The sequence below is a fragment of the Moschus berezovskii genome, chromosome 4 (assembly GCF_049115385.1).
Source record: "Moschus berezovskii isolate FMDL1 chromosome 4, NW_MosBer_1.0, whole genome shotgun sequence".
NCBI lineage: Eukaryota > Metazoa > Chordata > Mammalia > Artiodactyla > Moschidae > Moschus > Moschus berezovskii.
In genome coordinates this window covers 37,156,237-37,178,520 of record NC_142463.1, presented here as the reverse complement: position 1 = coordinate 37,178,520, position 22,284 = coordinate 37,156,237, and the positions used below count along the sequence as shown (strand labels likewise).

Below are 22,284 nucleotides of genomic sequence, written 5' to 3'. Positions count from 1 at the left end.
AATGTTCTTGTAACAGGCACAGAGGATCCAAAGTGATAGAAGAGTAAATGGAGCTCAAGTAGGACAAGTGTTGTACCAAGAATCCTGAGTGATTTTGGGTAAGTCATCTCTCTTCTACTCAGTCTCCTTACATATGCATGAGGTAGATTTTATGATGCAAAATGCTCCTCTCAGTTCAATATTTCTAAAATAAAATTTTAAAAAATGACATATAATCATCAACTGGTATCAAAGATTTTACCATAATGTCCAAAGAAAAAAATGAGGCCACCTGCACAGCCTTCATGCATGTTTTTGCTCATTTGACATTTATTTACAGCCTTGCATTTAACTGCTGGACCCAGTTACCAGTTAACTTTTCCTTTCATAAGCCCTTAGGTGATTAGCTTTGGGCAATAGTCTGGTGATATGTCACTCTATATGCTGGCACTTCTTTCTCTGTTAGCTAAACAAAGTGACCAATTATGGTTTAGTATCAGAGTCAGTTTCTCAAGTGAAATAAAAAAGTACATGGCTTTTGCCAACTTTTCTCCAGAGCTACCCTACCAAATTCACCACATTTATTCACAGAAAAATCATCAACCTCAAGCAAAATTAAATGCTTCTGAAATCTCTGAGTTGACAGTATCAGAAAGGGTTGCATTTGGGTTGATTCAGTCAGATGAAGGCTCATCCGTGTCCAGGAGATTCAATTAGGTAAAGCAAGGACTCGTTTGATTCCAGGATAAATAGCTACATGGAGGTTGGGATAAGATTTCCTGGTCACACAAGCTAGCTTTGATTTCCAGAGGACTTGAAGGGAAAAAAAAAAAACCTGAAGTCTAAACCGAAAAACTACTCATCCTGTATACTTTTAGATGTTATTCTTTGACCACATGCTTTGAGGAGCACAATAAAGCCTCTTGTGTCCTGAAAGGAAACCATCCTGGCAAATACACAGGGCCTAAATCGAACTGGACAAAAGAAAGAAGAGGGAAGAGAGGAACCGGGAGGCAGACTCCAAACCGTATTTCTAGCCGGATTCCCGCATAGCTGAAGCAGATCCGAGTTAGAGCCGAGTTCTCCCTCTCTCTTCTCTCTCTCTCAAACTTTGGATGCGGCGAGTCACGCTGACAATGTCTGTTCTCACACTTTCTAAGTCAGTTGTGAAATTCCAGACTTTGAATCTGACGCTGCGTCCTAGTTCTCGAAGCAAGCGCCTAGGACCCAGTGAGTCAGTAGGGGGAGCAGTTTTCCATTCCACAGTTTCTGGACACAACCTCAGTGCACTACAAAAATCTGCAGTGCCTCTACACTTCTCTTAAAAAGCAAAGCAAAGGAAAAAAAAGTTTCTTCACACATCTTACTATTCAGTGTGTGCCTTGCCGACAAGGTTACCCCAGAGCAGCTCTGTAATCCTTCACTGAAATAGGCTTTATTGATTGCTCTGGTCTATTGTTCTCTTTTCAAGTCCCCCAAGTTCAAGTTCATCCTGGTGTTACATCATGTCTGGTTGCTAAGAGCAACCAGACAGACCCAGACGTGACTATCATTAGCAAGAAACCCTCCGCTCTCCTCCCACCAACCTTCCAGTGGCTCTGACGTAGCAGGCCCACTGCAAACACATTGAAGTATTTATTCTGCCTAATTTATGACCTACCCAGCAAGCGAGACCCCCACTCCAAAAACCAACACTGTTGTATATTTAATTAATCTGTCTTTCTCTGGCACTTGGGAAAGTTAGACAAAGGACTAATTATTGTGTTTCGCTCTCCACACTTTTCTTTTGGGGGGGGTGTGTGTGTGAATATTTGCATGGGAAAGAAAACTACAAGGCCCAGCATTGGCTGTCCCCCCTTCCTTTTCTTTTTGCCCTATTGACATTTCATGAAATACTTTAGCTGCTTAAGGGAATTAGAAAAAAAATGTGATGTGAATGTTACTCCTTCTGAGTTGGTATTCAGTAACACAAATCAACTCATGACATGTTTAAATTTAAATGCTAACCACACACTCTCAGAGTTACTTTAAAGGTTAGTTTTTAATCAATAGAAGTTGCTGACTCCGGGTTTTTGAGCTGCGCAGTGCAGCTCTTGGGCTTTTGTCTAACGTTAAAGCTTTCAAACTTTTTTTTTTTTTCCTTGAGATGATTTTAGCAATGATTTGCAGACACAGAAGACTATTGTGCTCTGACCAGCAACATGTCACCAGAGGAGAGAGTTGCCCTGGGGTGGGGTGTCAATATGACTCCTGAAGGCCCGGGTTGGGGGTCTTTAATAAGCCGTGAAAAAAACTTAATTAACCCTTTCAGGCCCAAACCAAAACCTATTCTTAAACTTTTTCACTCCTGTAATTTGACCATTTGTCCTTATTTCAACATTACACTAATCTTCATGACAATTAACCCAGCTACTTAACCAAGGCTTTCCAGAATGGGAAGTCAGCTGGTTAGGGGAACTACACAGGGAACTTTTTTCCCTTTTGAATGAGGGCTCCTTGATTAAATCATTTATTCATAGTGATGGCAGATAAGCAACTATAATACTAAAAAATAGAACCCATTCATTTCATCAAATGTTCTCATGACCAGTTTGTAGCTGAAGACCTTCCTTAATTCCATTATGATGAGTGTGATAGTTGCACATGTCTAAGCCACTTGATTTTTAAAAACTTCCATGAACTATGAATAATGTCCAATGGACAAGATAATGTTTGGAAAAACCCATTTTTCTCTTGTGATATTCTCTTACAAAATCTATAATTCAAGCAGTGCAAGTTTTAAAACATTACTTGACAAATAATTCTGGGCATTTTCTTGTTGGGTCGTACAAGAAAAATATGAAAGAAATCTGAGATTGTTAAATTGTTGGGGTTGAGGAGCAAATCACTGGGAAAATGTTGCCACATTAAACAAAATTCACTGATGGAGAGTCAAAAAATTGTCTTCAGATATTTACTAACACAAGCTTAGGTTTCATATGGTTTCTGCCTTCATATTTTATAGCCCTTTAATCTAACCTACTGTATCCAGATGGACTACAAAGGAACCCCTGTCCCTTATCTGCAGTGAATTTCAATATTACAATACAATATCGGATGATGTTATCTTGATACATTTACATTAAGGAAGTAAACACAGAGCTTTGATCTATTTTTTCTTTTTTTTTCCCTTGGGAACTCTTAGCTATAGTTGTTTTGGAGCTCCATAAATCCACACTCCCACAGAGGCTAGAGTTAAGAGGCTAGAGTTAAGGAAAATTACTCTGTTACATTCACAGTGTCTACAGTTTGGGATGTGCTAAGGTGGTGAGGAGGGGACTGGAAGTGGGGCTGATTGTCCTCTCTCAGTGTTCAAGGTGAAACATCAAAAGAAATCTGCAGTCCAGGACCAGAGCTCAGCTTTCCTCTTCTCCAGTCAAATGAAGAAGTAATCTCATCAGGTTGGAAAGTGCTGACTAAGGATTTAATAAAGTGCCTGCAGATGTGGCGTCTCTAAGGTATTCAACTCATGTAATGCAAAACAGCTCCACACTGAATGTGCTTATAAAATTTCATTTAACCATTGCAGCATGACTCCCCCACACCCACCACCCCCACTTTTTTCTAAGGAGTTTTATCATACTCCCCGCCCCTTAATTTACAGCTCCATGAAAGTTCGAATCCCATTCTGCCAGGATTCTGGAATACTCACAGTAGTCAGGTTTTATGAACCATAAACAACATCTATCCGGCTTCATCATAAGCAGGAAGCCTGAAATGGCACTCGGTACCTTTGACGGTGGCAGTCTCTTTCCTTTCCTATCTGAGGGGGAGAGCAATTAGGAAACCGAGGCTATTTTCCAAAATTTGGTCATAAGGGTGCCTAAAACATGGTTGATGAAGACTCAATTTCTTTAGTTAACATCAAACATTCTAATGTGAATAATGAATTTTAAAATGGCTTTTATATGCATTTTTCACTAAAAGGGCAGGATGCATATTTCAGAAACAAAAGGAAATGCAAGTCTGTTTGAGATAGCTATATTTTACTTTAACCAAAAAAAAAAGAGAGGGTGCTGTGGTGGGGGGTGGGGAGGGCGGAACAGACTGTGACGCAGCAGAATCTGTTTTTCAAATTAAAAAGTTAAACAAAAGGCCTCAAGGGCAAAGTTGAACACCGCGGAAGGAGGTTGTTAATGTGGAATCCAGAACTGGGTGTGACACTTTGCTTTCTTCTCCAGGCAAGGTGGGTTATTTCAGGACATTCACACACAGAAAGCAGAAACATGCAAATACAGGGAGGCCTCTGCCCCCACTCTCCACTCCTTCATCCTCCATCAGCCCCTGAAGAGGATGCTGCCAACTAGCACTGCAGGAGTTGCGGTCAACATCTTGACTTCTCTCTGGAGGAGATGATATCTCTGCTGGGTCATTAATCCAGTTAGTCATTTTTGGCTTCCTGCTCTTGTTTGGATGAGCGAAAGCCCACTGTTTAGCCCAAATGAGTTGTCCTTGGCAAATCAGCCAGAAGCCGGGTAGCCTCCCCTGCCTCCTTCTGATCCAATGGAAATGGACAAGGCCTTGGAGTCCACTCCTGGTTTCTGATGTTAGTATACCTCATTTGGGAGTACTTCACTTATTTAACAAGTGTTGAGCATCCTACTGTGTGCTTGATAACACTAGGCTCTGGGAATATGAGTAAACAAATATGGTACTTGCTCCCAAGGAGTTGTCCTGCAGAAAGAAGGTCCTGGATCTTTAGACTTCAGCATCCTTCAAGAGACCAGTTACTCTGCAATTCTCATAGTTGGATGTTTGAAAACTTATGTCAGTTGATGAGGCTGCATATTCAATGTCCAAGGGACCCAGGACCGAGTCCTATTTTTTTTCCACTGACTAGTTGTGTGACTTCAAGTAAGCATGACTCTGTCCTTGGGCCCCTAGAAGGCTACTGTAGGGCCATTCTTCACGGTATGGGGATACTGGTTTCTTCTGACAAAGGTGACACCCTGCACCCAGGTGTCAGTTGTTGGTCTTGCCAGCCACAGGCTGTGATCTCTGCAGCCATTTTTCTTGTCTGATTTTGTTAAAGAAAGCCTGCTTTCAATAATGCTAAACCAAGACTTGTTTATTGTACAGGAAGCTATTAAAACAGTAATGGGCCATGATTGGCCCTGCTCACCTTTGCGGCCTTATCTTTTCGCTGCTTATACTCAATACTTGTGCTGTGTTACACTTCTTCCAGGTCCCCCAAAGCCAAATGCTTTCTCCCTGCTGGAACTTGGCAGAGCTACCCCTCTCTCTCCTTGGCTTTGCTCACACTTGCTAGTCCTTGCTTTCTCAGATTAGCAGTCCCTTCTTCCAAAGGGTCTTTCTTCAGGCCTTTAGTTCCTGGGTTTACCTCTGTCACAGTCACTGAACTGTAATACTGTAATTGCCTATTTTCTCCCCAAGAAAACAAACTGTCTTCGTGTGTGTGGCATCTCCGGTGTGTTGCCTGGTGACTTAATAAACACTGTTGAATAAAGGAAGCAATCTCCAAGGTTCCAAAAGTGAAAGTGTTAGTCCCTCTGTTGTGTCCAGCTTTTTGCGAGGCCATGGACTATAGCCCACCAGGCTCCTCTGATCATGGAATTCTCCAAGCAAGAATACTGGAGTGGGTTGGCATTCCCTTCTCCAAGGGGAATCTTCCCAACCCAGGGATCGAACCTGTGTCTCCTGCATTAGTAGGCAGATTCCTTATCATCTGAGCCACCAGGGAAGCCCAAAGACTGGTGTCAATTACCCCAACAATTTCTTTAGATGGGTGACTTCTAGAATGGCTGTGCCACATCCATGCTCATGGCTCACGTCCGCATCTCCCTGAATGACAGGTGCTCTCCCCAGAGATATGCAGGTCTCCACAAGTCACCCCAGGGAGTTCTGATTGAAGAGCTCTTGCAATGGGGCCAACTGCAGCCGTAGCATGTGCAGTAGTTTTGTAACATGGACAGCTGCCTGCTTACTACGAGCGCAGAGGAGTTGTCCAAACCACCACTCCCTGGAGAGTGACCATGCTGTTCCCGGCCAAGACCTCCATTTGGTTCAAACCTCAAGACGGGAAAACACTAATCTTTTTACCCAATAAGCCATCCAGCACCTCCAAACCTTGAGAGTACATACACAATCCAATTATTCCAACAGTTGTTCCAGAGTCTGACTCTTTCACCGTATTCCAACTTGCTCTAGTGTCTGCCTCACCATCAAGTAAAGTTCTTTTTTCTGGCCTCCCTTTGCATGTTTATCAAGTAATCTTTTACCTTATGAAACCAAAGACTTCTGAATTAAAAACTGCACTCTGGCCACTCACATTTGCTCTGCTGACTTACTGGAGGGCTGCGTGCATAGTGGTAAGAGGTGGGGCACTGGAGTCAGAGTTAACAGAAAGAATCCGCCAGCAATGTGGGAGACCTAGGTTTGATCCCTGGGTTGGGAAGATCCCCTGGAGAAGGGAACGGCTACCCACTCCAGTATTCCGGCCTAGAGAATTCCATGGACTGTATAGACCATGGGGTCGCAAAGAGTCAAACACATCTGAGTGACTTTCACTTTCACTTTTCACATCATTTAACTAGTATGCCATTACATGCTAGTTAAAGGGGCTTCCCTGGTGGCTCAGAGGGTCAAGAATGTGCCTGCAATGCAGGAGACCTGGGTTCAATCCCTGGGTCGGTAGGATCCCCTGGAGGAAGAAATGGCAACCCACTCCAGTATTCTTGCCTGGAGAACCCCATGGACAGAGGAGCCGCGTGAGCTACAGTCCACGGGGTCACAAACTAACCCTAGATTGAGAAACTAACACTTTCACTTTCTAAATGATCTTAGATAAGTCGGCACCCCTGGGTCTCACTTTTAGACTCTGTGAAATGGAGCTAACAACTTTATCAGTTTTTGTGGGGACTGAATGAACTAATGCCTGAGAGAGACAAGTACAGAAAACCCGAAAGCCAGGGGAGACGGATTCTCTATAAAGTGTGTACAGGCCATAAGGTCCACAGGAGACCTGCAGAGGACCAGTTCCCTTGGAAAGGCATTGCTCAACAAGGCGGCTTTCTCTTATTTAATGATATAATTTCTTAGTTAAAGGTAGCAGCTGTGCCAGTTCCATTTCTCCAGTTGCAAGAGAAAGTTCTTGAGAAAATAAAAATCTGTCTTTAATTGCGGTATTAAAATCAGAGCAGCGAAACCAACCGCACAAAAGAAATTGGCTCAAGTTTATGAAAGGCATTTGGGCCCTTGCCTTGCAAGGCTGAACTGCACGCCTTGGAAGTTGGGGGCGAGGGGGAGAGGGGATCTGGGGTTGGGGGAGGGAAAGGGGAGGGAGGGAGTAGTCAGGCAACCAAGTGGGACAGAAACAATCCTATTTTGGTTTTTGTTAGCGAATGGCATACTACATAGATCAGAGACTTCTTATAAAATACAAACCCCCACTGTACACAAAGCACAGGAAAATGTGAGGAAAAAAGGGAAAAACGAAAAGCAGCTTAGGGTGTGTTAACGCTGCTATTCTGTCAGCTTAAAGAGTATTTTATGCTTGATCAACAGCTCTTTTTTATTGTGCTTTTCTTTCATTCATTCAAGACATCAAAGCGGGCCCCACCAGTGTACCTGCCCTTCTGGAGCCGCTTGTGAGGGGGTTCTAATGAAGCACGACTCTGGGAGCCGGAGACCCCCGTGGACATGGCAGTTCAAAGGGAATATTTCAACAATGATTACATTTTGTAAATCTTTTTATGAAAGAGACAGCTTATTTCCTGCTTTTTCATGAAAAATAGATTATCCACTAAAGTGAGCCCGCACCACGGAAGCTGCTTCAGATCTGAGGGGCAGCATGAAGATTAAGGGGGCAAGGACCCAATGAAATTGTCCAGAGCTCCTATCTCTTTGGCCGCGATGGCACAGCCGCATGTTCTGGGAGGAGCCCAGACAGTGCACTGGGTGGCTCTGCAGTGGAAAAGGCGGTGGCCAGGGTGTTTGGGGACTGAGTTTTCAGTTAGGGTCCTGTGTCTATTATTTGCTCTTTCAAGTTTTTGTTTTTGATTCCACAAAGTCCAGCCAAATATCAGAAGGCATCAACCGACTCCTTTGATAAGGCAAAAGTAAGGTGAAAAACTTTAGTTACAGATTCATTAAATGCTGTATTTTAACACTCTGAAATGGGATGAGTCCTTTTCCACATGGGAAGTTAGCCATAAAAAAAGCTAGCTGTGGGCTGAAAAAGCTGATATAGGCTTTATCATTGGCTGATGTCAACCCTAAAGGCAAAAATAAAGAAGGCAGCCCAGCCCTTTGTAATTTCTGATTTTCAACACTGAAATAATCTTTCCCTTAGTCTGTCTTCTTCTTTTTTTTTTTCTTTTTTGGTGGTGGGGAGAGCTGAGGGGAGCAGGGCAGGAAGAGAGTATGACTTCCTGTGGAGAGCTATGAAGTGAAAAAAAAATGTATGTTTTCTACACATTGGATTCCAATTTTAATTAAACGCCTGCTGTCTAACAAGTGCAGACAGTCACACTTGGGGCTGGCCCAATGGTGGCCCAGGGAGGTAACCTTTCTGATTTAAAAGGAGAGGCGTGGGAGTGGAGGTCGGCGCTCAGCCGAGCGTGGCCGCGTTACAACAGTCATGCCACGGCCTGCCTCCCTACTCCTGCTCTTCCCCCAGAGCCGAAAAGCTCTTCCCAACATGGCTCAGGTTCACAGGAAACCTAACATGCAAATTTACCGTTTCAGTGGTGCAGGTAGATAAAATCTGGTGAGGAGGAAAATAACACTGAAGTGAAAAGTCCAGTTACTTCAAAAACTCTCCCAGACATTCCTGCGTGAGAATGACAGAAGATCTGCTACTTGGCCAGAAAGAAATTTCCAAACTAACCTTCCCAGCTAAGGAGTCCCCTTTAGGCACTGGATGGCACTTGGCACCTGTGCCCGTTCCCACCCCCCAACAGGTGCTTTTCGGCTTGGCCCTGAGCAGGGCTCTTTGCTTCTGACCCTCTCGTCCTCCTCTATTCACTGGCCAAGGTCCTTTCTTCTGTCCTTCCCAGTCCCCTCTGCTGCCTCTTCCCAGCCCTCCAGCCAGTCTCTCTTTCCCTATTTCTCCATTTGTGCTTCCGCCCCCACAGGAATGAGGGAAAACCTCTACGCTCTCAAAGCCTCTGCAAACCAGCTGCCCGCCCCACTCCGCTCACTGGATTAAGGGAAGGGAAGAGGGCATGTTCAGTTGGCAGTGGGGTTGGGGGCTTCTGTGTGGAGCCAAAGAAGTGAGGTGCAGAGGTGGGATGCGGGTGGAATGCAAAGGAGACTGTGCATCTTTGCTCTCAGATTCTTGACAGAAGGGAGCAAGAGAGCAGTAAGAAGCAACTCCACACTGGACTGAGAGACTGGGGCCCGGGTTCAAGTCTCAGCTCAGTCTCTGGCTGCCCTGCGACTCTGGCTGCTCTGATCACACTATAAAGATCCCATTCCTATACCTGTACCTTCTGGGAGCACCTGCTTTTCAGTCTTACAGGTGCAGAAGTCATTCTTTTTCCTCATTCCTCATGTGATATTGGCAGGGATAAAACTGTTCCTCCCCCTCACAGAGGTTAGAATGAGCTTGACTATGGAAAAAGTCAGAGACCAGATTCTAGTCTGTGGGAAGTCAGGGGTCCAAATTATCTGTAGAACAGCCCTTGTATACCAGTTATTATAATATTATTCTATTATTTAGGGGAGGAAATAAGACACATAGAGACAAAACTTTGAAATACTGGGCTAAAATGTAAGCAGCATTATCACAGGAAACATTGATGTGATCTAGATGTCACAGAAGGGGCTGGGGTTTCATCGGAGCCAATTGCCCTGGATAAAAATGGAATGATTTCCCCAAGCCCAGTCAAAGCTCTTGTGTGACATCCCAGAAAGCAGAGACTGGGGATAAGTGAACAATGCTTTACTCCTTCTTCTGAAAACGTGGTGGGATTTAGGGTTTTATGACAACAAAACTTGTCTTTGTTAAGACGTGACTTGCAAAACAAACCCACATGGGGGAGTCGGCAGTTTCAAATGACAGTATTTTTTTTTAAATGCTGAAACAGCAAATGCTTTTTATGTTCAGATTTATTTCCTTTTAAATTTGTAGATTAAACTTATAGCTAAGCAAAATTCATTACTATAAACAATTAGATTCTTCCTGAATATTTCCAGTGGAGGTGAGTGGAAAATTTCTTGGTGAAGCTGGGTTGGGGAATTGTGCAAAGGTGAGATCTCACAGTATTAATAGTCTCTGTCAAGGGTCTTATCAATGATATCATTGTGAACATAATTTATGGGATCACCAGAGCTACAAGGCTTCCTTGTCAGGAATCTATGCTTCTTGGAAAGAGGCAGCATTATTCTAACGCAGAAAATTTATTTCATTTTTACCTTTTTAGTAATGACTTTTAAAATGGTGATCTCCTAAGTAAAGATTACTTAAGACATATTTAGTGAAAAGTGTTAATCACTCAGTCGTGCCTGACTCTGCGACCCCATGGACTGTTGCCCGCCAGGCTCCTCTGTCCATGGAATTCTCCAGGCAAGAACATTGGTGTGCTTTGCCATTTCCTTCTCTAGGGAATCTGGTCGACTCACGGATCAAACCCAGGTCTCCTTCATTGCAGGTAGAGTCTTTACCGTTTGAGCCACCAGGGAAGCCAGAAGACATATTTAAGAATATGTCATAAAATCAAGCATGCAAACAATATCACTTACTTTGCTTTCAGATGAGTTCTATTTGCCAGTGTTCTCCTAGTAACTGAGATTTAGGAACAGACTCGGAACTCATGCACACAGTACTGATTTGGAATAGTTCCACACCTCTCCTATCACTTTATTATATTTTAATGAAACCAATTACAGATTGGATGACGGTTATATGTTCATTGGCTTTTTAAATATTCTTTTCTCTTGTTAAATCACCATATGGCTAAGAGATCCTATAATTCACTTTGAAAAAATGGTGGCAAGTTCAAATAACACATATTAACTGTCATTCTGATTCTGCAATCACAGCCTCTTGCAGATATGTCACCGTGTGCTATTCTAAAGGTGGTTCAGTTAAAAAAAAATTACTCGAAGACTTTTCTTTCTCTCAAAGAAGTGAATTGTCTGAACAGAAATATGGCTTCCTGTTCCACTGCACCAGCTTTCTGTGTTGTTCTCCAGGAACACGTTGACAAGTTCAGGTTCAGGTTTAAACTAAATAAAACACTCCTCAGGAGTTTAAAATTGAGCCTCATTTACATGTGCTCTCTCTGAACTCTGCCGGCCTCAGTAAGCTAGTTTCCAAGGCTTGGGGGAGGAATGTGTTACAGTTGGAATCTGTACTGCTTTCTCAGGCATTTTAGACTCAGATGCCAGGCAACACCAAGCTTTGGTTAGTATTAAAAGTTTCCTCAGATGTACTATAAAGTCAAAGAAAGAGGGAAAGAAAGAGAAGGCTGGGCCTAGACAACAGAATCTTCTTAATTTTCCCAATAAGGTTTTAGTGTTAACATTCTATTAATAGTTAAAAAGATTTTAGATGCATATTCTAGAATTCCATAGTCATGACTTTGGATTTCCTTGCAACTTTTTGTGGAAAGTGGTCAATACATATTTATACTCTTCAAAAATAAGATCTAGGGTTTGCACAAGCTGGTTTTCTGACTTGAAAAATGCAGTTAAAAGGTGTTATGAAGAGAAATATCCCCAATTGAGAAGGGATCTCTTATTATGTTTACGAAAAAAATCTAAGGGATTTTTCATGTTGAAAAGATCTCAGGTATTTTCTAGTCAATAAAGTTATACTAGAGAGGAAGAAATGGCTATTTTGGGTTAGAAGCAGGAAGAACTGAAGTAGGGATTCTGAAATGCTCATAGAAACCAATCTGAACTGGATTCCTGGCTGACTGAGGTTAAGACTCAATCTCTTTGTTAAGCAAGGGGCCGGGAGTTCAGAGAAAGCAGCAATGGTCTTTATGGACAGAATTGGAAGGAAAGCTGGAGAAATAACACCAGGGACTCTGCCATTCAACTTCTGTGTGAATTTGAGTTAGCAAGAAATTGGGTACAACAATGATAAACCAGTGCTGCAACATCTGAGCATTACTCTACAGCATCTTCAGCCCTGGAGGAAGCAGTTCTTTCCTGACAGGTAAGCGTGCCCAGCGTGGCAGGTTGGGACATTCCTAGTACTTCAGGTTCAGCAACTGCAGCCCTGCGCAGCAACAGGTGATAAGTCAAAACAGTTTAAAAGAAAGCACTGCTGTGGGGGCTCAGAGAAGAAACTGGTTCAGGGAGGATGGACTGAGTCCATCATGAACCTGGTCTCCATTTGTGCCTCTGATTAAGAACATCTTCCTAGCATGGTAGTTGTGAGGATGAAATAATATATGAAAATATGAAAGTGTTTTGTTTTTTAACTTAAGTTAAACTAAGCTGTTAAAATAAGGTGATGCTTTTTCTATGTGTGCATCTGCTTTTCTGACATGAGGAAGACAGAAACCTCATCGCTATATGCTAGCCCATACAGCTTTCTGGCCCTAGTACATAACACAAAGTCACTTTTCTTGGACCAATACAATAACTGCATGGCTATGCTGGCTATCTCCTCTTTTCTCTCAGTCTCTTGAACTTCAGTTCAGTTCAGTCGCTCAGTCGTGTCCGACTCTTTGCGACCCCATGAATCACAGCACGCCAGGCCTCCCTGTCCATCACCAACTCCCGGAGTTCACTCAAACTCATGTCCATCGAGTAGGTGATGCCATCCAGCCATCTCATTCTTTGTCGTCCCCTTCTCCTCCTACCCCCAATCCCTCCCAGCATCAGAGTCTTTTCCAGTGAGTCAACTCTTCGCATGAGGTGGCCAAAGTATTGGAGTTTCAGCTTTAGCAGCAGTCCTTCCAATGAACACCCAGGACTGATCTCCTTTAGAATGGACTGGTTGGATCTCCTTGCAGTCCAAGGGACTCTCAAGAGTCTTCTCCAACACCACAGTTCAAAAGCATCAATTCTTTGGCGATCACCTTCTTTCACAGTCCAACTCTCACATCCATGCATGACCATTGGAAAAACCATAGCCTTGACTAGAGGGACCTTGGTTGGCAAAGTAATAGCTCTGCTTTTTAATATGCCATCTATGTTGGTCATAATCAAATGCTAGAAGTATGAAGGATTTTTAAAAACCCAATGAAATATGAATATGCTTCCAAATAAAACCCTCTGCTATGAACATAGGAAGTTTCTTCTATTGGATAACATGAATACAAGTAGAATCCACATAGATGATATTCTATAGAAATGAATGATAAAATTAGTTTCTTTGGGGACGGCAGTTTACTTATGATGACTGAATGAAATCAGGGCTTACAACCCTAACAGCTTCTGTCTTTGGCCAAGCTGCAGAAAGATAATAATTTGCATATGCAATAATCTCTACTATCCTATTGATCACTCATTCCCAAAATACTGAAAATCACACGTTCTTTATTTTTTCTGTTTTTGTTTCTCTTTCTTCTTACTCATAAATATCTACCTAATTTTAACTCATTCTCCACTATACTTTGAACTTCTGCCTTAACGGTTGCTGTAGGAAACATAACTGCTGATGTTACTTTTTTTTTTTTTTTAAAGTAACTCTAGCAAAATGGTGGATAGGAGGAATCTGAAATTCAAATGCTTTACAGATTTTCCTGAAAATTGAATTTATTCATGCAGATCCTAATTCTTCTGAAGACAAAATAATTTGATAGTTGGCTTGATAGTTCAAAAAGCGTTACATTCATCAGTGTGTTGTTTGGCCTTCTTTAGTGGCTCAGATGGTAAAGAATTCACCTGCAATGTAGGAGACCTGAGATCAATCACGGGGTTGGGAAGATTCCCTGGAGGAGGGGATGGCAACCCACTCCAGTATTCTTGCCTGGAGAATCCTATGGACAGAGGAACCTGGTGGGCTACAGTGCATGGGGTCGCAGAGTTAGACACAACTGAATGACTAACACTTTCACTTTCTTTCAATGTGTTGGTAGGCAGATCCAGATCTAACGTTCTTTCATTTATGCCAAATCTTATGGGAAAACAGTAGCCTTATCTTTTGGGAATTTTCTTTCAGAAACAAAAGGCACCAAATTTGGAAACATGCTCATTGGATGGAGGTACACAGAAGGCACAGGATGAAGATGGCAAGCTATTTCCTGGGTGTACACTGGACACTTGGAAGAGCTGCCTTTTCTCTCCCACTGCTTAAGAGTTATTCAGGAGTTACAACCCCTCCTCTTTCTGTGCAGCTTAGCTCTGTGCCTGGTTCTTAATCGCAGTAATCAGCCAGGAGCAGGACAGTCCAGATGTGATAGCACTGACCCCAGGACTGGGGAGCACTAGTGAATTCCATAAGGAGTGTCATTCTGCAGTTCTCATTTTACAAAGGTCACTGTGATACAAGGCCCGGGGGAAGAGCCAAGCCAATAGCCTTCCTGGAAGATGGTGGGGGAGGGAAAGGGGAGGGATGATGCTACTAGGAGGGAGGGGTGAAGAGAGTTTGGTACCTCTTTAGACTTTGACAGGAAAAAATATTTGGGACAAGACCAGTGGAGAGATACAGCGTGGTCTTAGCTGAATCGTAATGATGTAACAAACAGCAACATTCAGAGCTATCCGGATACCAGAGAGAACAACTGGCAGATATTAAGATCATTATTAGATGTGAAATTATATCTCTCACTGCTTCATTATCACTGTATTTCATAATATTTGTCTAGAAAGGCACACAAAGCCTATCAGGTTAAATTAATCCTAATGATCAATTTCAGTTTTATTCTAATTAAACAATTTCAATTTAATTAATGTGAGCACAGAAATTAGTCAAAATTACAAATGTAAATGTTGAACTTTAAATCAAAGGTCCTCCCTACTCCCTGCCTCTTGTAGAAGCACTTTAAAGTGTTTGCCTGTGAAAGTAGATGGGAGTTTTAACCTTTGGCTGCACTGTGAAGGACAGAAGTTAGAAAAATATGCCACTGAAAGCTACCCCAGAGCACAGACAGAAGCACGGGTTTAATATTCACCACCCACACCCACAATACTAGGTGGCAGTGTATGAAGATAAATTCTGCAAGGTGAACATTTTGTTTCTCAAGATTCCAATGCACTTGGGTCAGTCTATGGATATTTGCTGTTTAGTTGCTAAGTCGGGTCTGATTCTTTGCAACCCCAGCAACTGTAGCCCACCAGGCTCATCTGTCCATGGGATTTCACAGGCAAAAATACTGGAGTGGGTTGCCATTTCCTTCACCAGGGGATCTTCCCAACCCAGGGACTGAACCTGTGTCTCCTGCGTTGCAGGCAGATTCTTTACTGCCGAGCCACCAGGGAAGACCTAACGGATAATGAGCTTCTATAAAACACCTCTGTAAAACAGAAACTGTGCACCCATATTCTAAGTCACACAACTAAACTTCCTTCCTTCCCTGGTGTCAGATACCCTATCTCTCTCAGGCTGACCTTGTCTCCGATTATCTGTATGGCCTCACAAATAATTTCAACTCCCTGAGCCTGGGCCCTCTAGTTCACAGGGGCTGTTTTATTAAAAGTAACTTCTCAAAGTACTGGCATCTTAAAATGGATTTTAAAAATGCCATGGGAGTATGCAGGGGGATTCCCTAGTGGTTCAGTGGTTAAGATTCCATGCTCTCACTGACAAGGCCCTGGGTTCAATCCCTGATTGGGGAACAAAGATCCCAGAAGCCTCACAATGTGGCAAATAAATAAATTTTAAAAAATGGCATGGGGTACATGTGTCTGAGTCATCCAATAAACAACTTTAAATAACCTTAATCCAAAAGAGATGGGAGCCAGAGCTCCAAAAATTTGAAGAAAAGGACCTGCAAACAGAATTTTTCCCCTAAAAATAAAAAAGATGCCAAAAATATGAAACAGAAAAAAGATAATAAAAAGAAATTCATGCTCTTCTTTTTTTTTTTTTGTATTTAAAAAACTTGTCCTGGTGAATCATACACAGTAACAGGTCTGTAGTGTCACAGAATCTTGTCTTAGAGGAATATTACATGCAGTGCAACAATCTATGTTATATCTCTTTATCCATAAAATAGCCGCAACTTCTTTTCCCACAAATAAGCCTTCATCCATGCACCCCCATCATGACTTGTTCACCATTGTACATGATAATTTTTTGATAGCAATCAATCCACTATCACTATTTGGGGACATTATACGAGAACAGCAGAGTAATTTAACAATATAGTTGATTAATGTAATAATCATCATTAAACTTAGTAATGGTAGTGGGATTTCCCCTTCCCTTGGTTAATGATCATGGACAATTCGTTTCTTGACTGCCAGTGGTAGAAATGGATTTTGAAATATTAACTTCTGCCCCATGGGAATGACACTTAGCCCATCACATTTAATTTTTGACCTTCACTGAACAGCATGATCCTAGTCCCTTGATTTTATAATCTTAACTAGGAAACATTAAAATATGGATTGACTCCAGTTGGCAGGAATCTTTATGTTCTTTTCACTAAAAAAGCTATAAATCCAATGGTTGACCTTTTATTTCCAGGTCACAAATGACACCCGCTCACTTTTGTCCATTCACATAGGATTTATGTTGGGGTCTACAGGTATAAGCCATGAAAGTTGAACTTTAGTGAAATGTCTTTCAAAGATGTGCACTTAACTAAAAATTTCCCACAAAAATTAGTGGATGGCCTTTTAAAAACATCTATTATATCCTCAGGTTCACTGTTGGCTTCAACTAAATCTATTTTTCACTTATAGTAAGTTTCTTCTAATAGTTGCATTTTTTTCCCAAGGATATAAAGTAGGCTTGTGTTTGGGATGATAATAATACCTTAGCTCCCAACAAAAGTTTCTAGACAGAAAGATTTCTGAAATGTTCTCTTTGCCATCACCATCATTCATCTATTTCCAGCTGAAAAATGTTCCTTGTCCTTTCTCACAGAATCAATTGTATTGATGGCAGGCGTTCTGCATTGTCAATCAGGGAAATGTGATTTGATGGGACCCCGATGCAGTGAGATGGGAGGAGGAATATCAAACCTGCTCAGGTCCACGCCATTCGAGTGAGATCAATGCTTCCCATAATACTCTTCCTCTCATGGAGCACCCTAACTGTCACAATTAATAATGTAGAAGGAGCTGATTAACTTAAGTAAAGTGCTCTCTGCTGTGTAAACACATAAAGATCTATGAGGCAAAAAACGGGGAGGGCAGGAAAGAACAAAACGTCATTTTTATTTTTCATGTGGACACGTTCTCACTTTTCATTCTTCTCTTGTAACAATTACTGTACCAGCCACTCTCATGGAGTCAATAAATTGATCTGGGTCTTGATGCTGCAGCAAGTGGACTGATCTGAGATACCATTATCTGCCATGCCGAGTGTGGGGGATGGGGTTGCACTTTGGTGGCAGAGGGCAAAGGGGGAAAAGTCATGGAAGGCAAGTCAGCATTGCTCCAGATGGGTGATTAATGTTCTCCATGGAGCTTCTGGAATGGAGAGGCGCATGCCTCTGTGTGCATGCGCGTGTATGCATGTTACCTGTGAGCGTGCATGTGTTGGGAATGTAGAAAAAGAAGCCTTCACCTTGGCTAAAGGATGCAGCCTAAGTAATACAGTATGCGCCGCTTATTTAAGTCCCGGTGGCATTTCAGTCACTCACACCCATCTGCAATTCAATGAGGATCACCACCCCATTAGAGCTAATCATGTCAGCTGTGTATCTGACAAAGTAAACACTCAGAAACTGTGCTCCTATGTTCATAACTTGCTTTTGCACTGGGATGTTTTTCTTCTCTCCCTCATCCAGGATAAAGTTTAATAGTTTTTTTAATATGAAATTATAACATACATAGATGCTCTCCATATGCGTTCCTCAGCGTATTTTTCCTCACAACCAGAAACTGCAGCTGTTAGCTGAGTTTTAACTTGCTCCCTGGGAGTATGCTAAGTATATTCTTAATAAATAAATATCATTCCACGGGCTAATGAGAGAATTAATGGCACAACATATGGAAAATGGACATGGAAGGATGGGGGCAGAGATGACTCAGCTCAGGGGGGAAGTTACCAGACTACCTCTGGGGTTCTCACCACGTTAACATTTCTCTGTTTCTACCGGTACACACAGGTCCCTGGTCCTGAAGATGAAGGAGACGCCTCCTGATTCATCTCTGGTGCTGATGTAGGTTCCATTCTAAGGGGTGAAAAGGCAGCAGCACATGGCAGCTTTTCCTGTGCCAGGGTAGGGTGCTGGCAGCTTTACATTCTAACCATATTGAATTTTCACAAAACTAAGTGGAGTGCAGGACTTAATTTATAATTTTATAAACATTATATCTATGGATCAGAAAGGATAAAAATTACCCCAAGGTCTCTGTAGATGTTTGCTCAGGCTGCCATGACAAAATACCATAGATTGGGTGGCTTAAACAACAGAAATTTATCTTCTCACAGTTCTGGAGGCTGGCAAGTCCAAGATCAAAGTTCCAGCTGATTTAGAGTCTGGTGAGGGTCCTCTCCCTGGCTGGCAGATGGCCACCTTCTTCCTCCCCAGACCTCACATGACAGAGAGCCTGCTCTCTAGGGTCCTTCCTTTTTTTTTCCTTAAGCCACAGTGTGGCTTGTGGGATCTTAGTTCCCTGACCAGGGATTGAACCAGGGGTCGCAACAGTCAAAGTGCTGAGTCCTAACCACTGGACCACTAGAGAATTCCCTGTCTTTTCTTATAAGACCAATAATTCTATCATGAGGGCCTCGCCCTCATATGAATCTAATTACCTTCCAAAGGCCCCATCTCCAAATACTATCACACTGGGGATTAGGGCTTCAATATGAAATGGGAGGTGGGCAGTTACAATTTAATCCATATCAGTCCTGTACTGAGATAAATCAAAATCAAGTCTATCTGGCACCAAAGCTTCTATTTTCTCTGCTAAGTTATACCACCTGGGAGAAGATAGTACCTCATGACCATATGTCTTAATGCTGCTGCTGCTGCTGCTAAGTCGCTTCAGTCATGTCCAACTCTGTGCGACCCCATAGACGGCAGCCCACCAGGCTCCCCCGTCCCTGGGATTCTCCAGGCAAGAACACTGGAGTGGGATGTGATTTCCTTCTCCACTTAATGCTGCTGCTACTTGTAAAATCTCATACTTCATGAGAGTTAAACCAAGGTAGGTTAAGGTTTCTTCCCATACACAGACCCCACTGTGCCCTGCACCTGCTTCCTGTCTCCCACAGAGTAAAGTCCAAGTGCCTGCATTCAAGACTAGACCCTGTCTAACTTCCCAGCCTCATTACTCAACATTCTCTGTCATTCACCTTATATTAACCAACATACTGGGCTTCCCAGGTGGCACTAATGGTAAAGAAGCTGCCGGTCAAGGCAGGAGACGTAAGAGATGAGGGATTGATCCCCGGGTCGGGAAAGATCCCCTGGAGGAGGTCATGGCAGCTCACCCCAGTATTCTTGCCTGAAGAATTCCATGGACTGAGGAGCCTGGTGGGCTATAGCCCATAGGGTTGCGCAGTCAGATACAACTGCAGCAACTGAGCATGCATGCACACAACCAACATACTAAACAGAGTACAGAGTTCTCTGAACACATACCACTAATTTTGGCATGTGCTATTCCCTCCCCAGGAATGCAATTGTGTCTGTCTCCTTGCAAACCAGCTCATGTGAAGTCTCCCCTAGAATGTATCTTCCATGAATTTCCTGCTTCTCTCCAGGGTTAGTCACCTACTCTCTGCACTACTTGGAGGTTATACATACTTCAAGTGTTTCCTTTAGCATATCTTACTATAATTTTTTCCTTTTCTCCTTAGAAGTTGGTCAGTAATGTATGGCAGGGATTGGATCATATGTCAGTAGACCCCTTCCACCCTAGTGTGATACTGGGGATATAGTATGCATTTAGTAAATTCTGGCTTCTCAGGTGGTTCAGTCGTAAGGAAACCACCTGTCAATACAGGTTTAACCCCTGGGTTGGGAAGATTCCCTGAAGAAGGAAATGGCAACTCAGTCCAGTATTCTGGCCTGGGAAACCCAGGGACAGAAGAGCCTGGTGGGCTAAAGTCCATGGGGTTGTAAAATAGTCAGACATGACTTAGCAACTAAAACAACAGTAAATTCTGGTTTGTTTTCCCTCCCTAAGGACAAACACATAGCTGGTGAGTGGGAGAGATGAGCTAGGAATCTGAGTATTTTGACTCTTAGTCTAGTGTTCCTTTTACTCTACCAAGAGGCACTATGGTCATTTCCCTTACTGGAGCTTTCTCTTATATTGTCCTTCCACCCCCTGGAACTATTCCTTCCTCAATACACATACACACTTGGCCACAGATCCATGGAAGGAGAACTGTGCTTGAGAAGGACAGAAGCTATGTGCCACCAAGGCTGGCCTGAAATTTCCTTTAACATGTAGCACATCCAGCTGACTCATTGAAAAATACCCTGCTGCTGGGAAAGATTGAAGGCAGGAGGAGAAGGGGATGACAGAGGACGAGATGGCTGGATGGCATCATCCACTCAGTGGACATGAGTTTGAGCAAATTCAGGAAAACAATGAAGGACAGGGAAACCTGGAGTGCTGCAGTCCATGGGGTCACAAAGAGTCGGACACTACTTAGTCACTGAACATCCAGCCTTGGAAGGTAGTGCTGGGCCCTTCCCACAAGGCTGTGCTGAGGATGTTTGTGTCTGGGCTGAGCCCAACACATTTAGACTGTGGAGGGGGCGGGGGTGTGGGGGAAGGGAGAGTGTGAGGGGGAGGAACACAGGGCCAGGACAGCCTGTCCTAACCCAGTGTCCCAGCTCCAACCCAGGGATCCAGCTTATCACAAGCTCACGTGATTCATTAGTTAATGTGTAAAGCATTTGGAAAGGGAAAAGCCAATTAGAAGTGCTAAGTTATTTCATCTCTGCTGTAAAGGAAGCCATGCGAAGCCTAAGGAAAAATTCTCATGCCAATATTTTGGGGGAGGCCTGTACTTTGGAATGTAACTAAATGAATAGGCTCCATTGAAAGGCTATATCCCCAAAACAGAGGCCACTGATAAAAGAATGTGCCTTCGTCCTTAATAAACAAACAGGAAGGTAAACAAGTGGGAGTGGGAAAAGTGGCCAGGAAGAATCACTGAGAACTCATATGAGATCTTGGAGAAAGATCTCACATCAGACAATAGGTTCTGGCCTTGAAACTGTGCTTTGGTAGAAACTTCAAGGTCTTAGACTCATTAGATGGCCTGGGAAAGCCTGTGTCTGAAAGGAACCTCTCCTAATGTGAACGGTCATTATTTATAACCAGAAAGCTTTTTCTTTGCTTTCTTTTTTAGCGGTGTGGGGGGCGCATGCCACCAGTGCATGGGATCTTAGCTTCCTGACCAGGGATCGAACCTGCGCCCCCTGCAGTGGAAGCACTGGTAGCGTGGCGTGTTGACCACTGGACCAACACGGAAGTTCCGTGATCAGTCATTATTTAGAATGCAGAAACATTTGGTAAAGCAAATGCCTCCCTGATACAGGGCTTTCACGTGCAGGGGCTTTGTGGAAGTGGGAACCCCACCTGTACTCCCTTCTCCCCTCAGAGCCAGTAGCAGGGACAATCCATTTTCCTGTTCTCTGAACTCTGTTGACTCAAGCTCAGCAAAACCAGGCTCTTTTCTTTTGCAAAGGAAGCATCTGGTTCCAAGCCATAAAAGAGAAACCCAGAACCTGTTGCTGAGTGTTTGATAAGCACCTGGGAGGGTGCACGGAGGGCACTGTTTCCCAGAGCTCCCCTGTGATTACAAAGGCACATGTCTTTCAACGCAGCCTTTTTGGAGTGCTCGCTTACCAGGATAACCTTGACTCAGCCCCGTTGGGGAACTGGTTTACCCAAAACTCCAGTACTTCTGCCCAAATCCTGGAATCCAACAGAAGGCTTAAATGAGATGATCACTATCCACTCATACATACACACAGCATACAGGTCTCCTAGACACACAGGGAGTGAGTGGAGGAAAGGCACTGAAGCAAGAGAGGAAAGGAGTCAAATGCAAGAACCGGAGTTGAAAACATCACGAAACCGGCCAGGGCATGGGAAAAAAAGGAAGATGACAGATACTGTTAACAGTCCTCCCTACTATCTATTGCCCCTTCTTTCTCAGGGCAATTTTGTTTAGGGAGGACAATGTGACCAGCCCTGGGTAAATGAGTCATGATCTTAGCCAATCAAGATAATTTTGTGTTGACTTTACTGGCATTCTTT

At 43.1% G+C, this 22,284-nt stretch overlaps 1 protein-coding gene across 3 annotated transcripts in view; it reads right to left on the bottom strand.

Annotated features, from left to right (window-relative positions):
- Positions 1-22,284, bottom strand: part of NFIA (nuclear factor I A) — a 413,568-nt gene that overhangs the window by 7,892 nt on the left and 383,392 nt on the right. The window lies entirely within an intron of this gene.